The following is a 4,685-nucleotide window of genomic DNA, read 5'->3' as shown; positions in this document are numbered from 1 at the left end:
TTTATGAAGTAAATATTAACTTCAACAAATCTAGACGAGGCCAGACCGAAGCCAACGCCCCTTCCCTCCCCTCCCCTCCCTTCCCCCTCATCTCCCCTCCCCTCCCCTCTACCACGGGGCAAGGTAGATTGATTGACTACTTTTGAATTGTCAAAAACTGTCCCGGGGGGGTGGGGGGTGACATCACGAAAGAGAGAGAGAGAGAGAAGAAGAAGAAGAATTGAGAGGGATTGATACAGACACCGAGAAATAGATGGAGAGGGACAGGGGGGAGAGAGAGATAGAGAGAAAGAGAAAGGGAAGGAAGGAGAGAAAGGAAGGGGAGAGAGAAGGGAATGAGAGAGAGAGAGGGGGAAGAATAGAGAGGGGAGGAAAGAGAGAGAGGGGAGAAGTAAGTCAGGGTGAAGGAGAGAGGAGGGAAGAAGAGAGAGAGAAGGATGGGCAGAGGGGAGGAAGAAGAGGGGGATAGAGAGAGAGGGGAGGAAGGTGAGTGAGGGGAAGAAGGAGAGGGGGAAAGGAGAGAGAGGGGAGGAAGGAGAGAGAGGGGAGGAAGGAGAGAGAGGGGAGGAAGGAGAGAGAGGGGAGGAAGCAGAGAAGAGGGAAGAAGAGAGAGAGAAGGATGGGCAGAGGGGAGGAAGAAGAGGGGGATAGAGAGAGATGGGAGGAAGGTGAGTGAGGGGAAGAAGGAGAGGGGGAAAGTAGAGAGAGGGGAGGAAGGAGAGAGAGGGGAGGAAGGAGAGAGAGGGGAGGAAGGAGAGAGAGGGGAGGAAGGAGAGAGGAGGGAAGAAGAGAGAGAGAAGGATGGGCAGAGGGGAGGAAGAAGAGGGGGATAGAGAGGGGAGGAAGGTGAGTGAGGGGAAGAAGGAGAGGGGAGGAAGGAGAGAGAGGGGAGGAAGGAGAGAGAGGGGAGGAAGGAGAGAGGGGAGGAAGGAGAGAGGGGAGGAAGGAGAGAGGGGAGGAAGGAGAGAGGGGAGGAAGGAGAGAGGGGAGGAAGGAGAGAGGGGAGGAAGGAGAGAGGGGAGGAAGGAGAGAGGGGAGGAAGGAGAGAGAGGGGAGGAAGGAGAGAGAGGGGAGGAAGGAGAGAGAGGGGAGGAAGGAGAGAGAGAGGGGAGGAAGGAGAGAGAGAGGGGAGGAAGGAGAGAGAGGGGAGGAAGGAGAGAGAGGGGAGGAAGGAGAGAGAGGGGAGGAAGGAGAGAGAGGGGAGGAAAGAGAGAGAGGGGAGGAAGGAGAGAGAGGGGAGGAAGGAGAGAGAGGGGAGGAAGGAGAGAGAGGGGAGGAAGGAGAGAGAGGGGAGGAAGGAGAGAGAGGGGAGGAAGGAGAGAGAGGGGAGGAAGGAGAGAGAGGGGAGGAAGGAGAGAGAGGGGAGGAAGGAGAGAGAGGAAGGAAGGAGAGAGAGGGGAGGAAGGAGAGAGAGGGGAGGAAGGAGAGAGAGGGGAGGAAGGAGAGAGAGGGGAGGAAGGAGAGAGAGGGGAGGAAGGAGAGAGAGGGGAGGAAGGAGAGAGAGGGGAGGAAGGAGAGAGAGGGGAGGAAGGAGAGAGAGGGGAGGAAGAAGAGAGAAGGGAGGAAAAAGAGAGAAGGGAGGAAGGAGAGAGAGGGGTGGAAGGAGAGAGAGGGGAGGAAGGAGAGAGAGAGAGAGAGAGAGAGAGAGAGAGAGAGAGAGAGAGAGAGAGAGAGAGAGAGAGAGAGAGAGAGAGAGAGAGAGAGAGAGAGAGAGAGAGAGAGAGAGAGAGAGAGAGAGAGAGAGAGAGAGAGAGAGAGAGAGAGAGAGAGGATCGTGTTGTGTGTGGTAGATCCTTGTTTATCCATCAGACGCCAACCCGAATAAAATCTCCAAACGCTGCCAACAACGATTAAAAAATATATATTCACGGTGACGTCTCAAAAACGTTTCCCGGAATCGAAACAAACGTTCTCGATGACGTCATCATGCACTGATCAAAACGAACACTGAAGAGACGGTATACACCGAAAGCTGACGTCATAAACGTTGACGCAAACGTTCTGCCAGGTGAGTAGGCAGCTCGCACATCGACGCAACCAGTTGTATGAAACCGATCGCGCACGTACACACACACACACACACACACACACCTCCCTGCAAACACAAATGCATCCACACACACATATAAACACACACACACACACACACACATATAAACACACACACACATATATAAACACACGCACACGCGCGCTATTACGCCCCTCGACCGGTTTACTGCAACTGGTTGCGTTGGTATGCGAGTTGCCTTGGTCGTGGTATACAGTAGGTGGGTTGTCTGCTTACAATCGTGCCCACCATCTTGATTTGCGGTTGTTGACAACTTCTCAAGTCACCTGGGCTGCCTCAATACGACAACGCTCCTTTTGCTCGTTGCGATTATAGCTCAACGATGATCGTTCATGGCTCGACGATCATCGTCAAACGATTGTCTAGAGCGCTAATTATTTGTTTTTAGCGACTCTAGTGGTAGTCGGTCGAAACCAAACAATCCCATCATTCAAAAATAAAGAATGAGTGCTCTAGATAATCGTTTGACGATCATCGTTGAGCCATGAACGATCATCGTTGAGTGATAATCGCAACGAGCAAAATGTACCTTAAAGACAGATTATTCTAATCAGCTGAGAGGACCCACCTCCACTACCCCTACCAACATCCCTACCACCACCACTACCACCACCACCACCACCGTCTAAGATCCATGTTAATCAAGTTGGGATTCCCAGTCTCTGCACCACGTGTTCCCTGCTTCCGTGTGAGTATTTGCATATGTATACACTTCCTACGTATTTGTGTATACACTGTTGCGATTTCACTTCGTGTGAATTTAGATCCTGTGATGATAGGTTTATTCTGTATAACATGACCATTCGATGCACACACACGCACACACACACAAACACACACACACACACACCACACATACACACACACACACACACCACACATACACACACACACACACACCACACATACACACACACACACACACCACACACACACACACACACACACATACATATATATATATATATATATATATATATATATATATTTACACACACATATATATATATATATATATATATATATATTCCAGCTGAGGACCTTTCCCAACCAAGAGGTTTAAGTTACGAGACTTAACGTAGTTTAGATATAATTTTAATTAACCTAGAGACCGACCCAGTCGACTTGGCGAAATTTAGATATTTTCTTCTGGCTAATGGTAAACGAGTCTCTGTAGACGGAAATGGGGACGGGAATAGGGACGGGAATGGGGAAGGGGACGGAAATAGGGACGGGAATGGGGAGGGAATGGGGGCGGGAATGGGAATGGCGATGGAGACGGGAATGGGGAAGGGAACAGGAATAGGGACGGGAATGGGGAAGGGGACGGGAATAGGGACGGGAAGGGGGAGGGAATGGGGGCGGGAATGGGAATGGCGATGGGGACGGGAATGAGGGACAAATGGGGAAGGGGACGGGAATAGGGACGGAAAGGGAGAGGGAATGGGGGGCGGGAATGGGAATGGCGATGGGGACGGGAATGAGGAACAAATGGGGAAGGGGACGGGAATAGGGACGGGAATGGAGAGGGAATGGGGGGCGGGAATGGGAATGGCGATGGGGACGGGAATGAGGGACAATTCTCCTCACTCCTCCTCTTCTTCCTCCTCCCCCTCGTGTTCGTCTTCCTATCCAATCCAACCTCTTCCTTCTCTTCCTCTTCCTCCTAGTCTTCCCTCTTCCTCCGACACCTTCTTCCTCTTGCACCTCTTCCTCTTCTTTCTCCTCCTCTTCCTCCTCCTCCTAGTCTTCCCTCTTCCTCCGACACCTTCTTCCTCTTCTTCCTCCTCCTCCTCTAGTCCTTCCTCTTCCTCCTCCTCCTAGTTTTCCCTCTTCTCACGTCAATTTTTCCCTCTTCTTCCTCCTCCTCCTCTGGTCCTTCCTCTTCCTCCGACACCTTCTCCCTCTTGCACCTCTTCTTCTTCTTTCTCCTCCTTCTCCTCCTCCTCCTCTTCCTCCTCCTCGCCGGGAATCCCTGAATCCTTCCGACAGGTCGATCACTCGCTGAGGTAAATACACTTCGAGTAATCACGGAAACGGGGAAAGGAAGGGAAAGGAAGGGAAGAAGGGAGGGTAAGGAGGGAAGGGAGAGGACGGGGGGAAGGGAAAGGAGGGGGAAGGGGAAAGGGAGGGAGGGAGAAAGGAAGGAAGGTAAGGAAAGAAGTAAGGAAGGAAGGTAAGGAAAGAAGTAAGGAAGGAAGGAAAGGAAAGAAGGAAGGGAGGAAGGAAAGGATGAAGGAAGGGAAGAAGGAAGGAAGGAAGGAAGGAAGGAAAGGATGAAGGAAAGGAAAGAAGGAAGGGAGGAAGGAAAGGATGAAGGAAGGGAAGAAGGAATGAAGAAAGGAAGGAAGAAAGGAAAGAAGGAAGAAGAGAAGGAGAGAAGGAAGGAAGGAAGGAAACGAAGTAAATAGAATGGCCGAAGGTGCCTCAAGAAGAAGCAAGTGCAGCGAAAAGAGTAAAGGGGGAAAAAGAGTCGGTCATAAGAGAGAAAAGCAAGAAGAGATGGACAAGAAATGAAAATCAGAAAAAAGGAAGAAAACAAAGACCAGGGAATAGAAACGAAGAAAGAAATAAAGGAACGGAAAGGAACGAAGGACGAGAAAGAGAAAGAAGG

The sequence above is a fragment of the Oratosquilla oratoria genome, chromosome 18, assembly GCF_046742065.1.
Source record: "Oratosquilla oratoria isolate Oo_2021 chromosome 18, ASM4674206v1, whole genome shotgun sequence".
Classification (NCBI taxonomy): Eukaryota; Metazoa; Arthropoda; class Malacostraca; order Stomatopoda; family Squillidae; genus Oratosquilla; species Oratosquilla oratoria.
Note: the sequence above shows the minus strand (reverse complement) of the source record.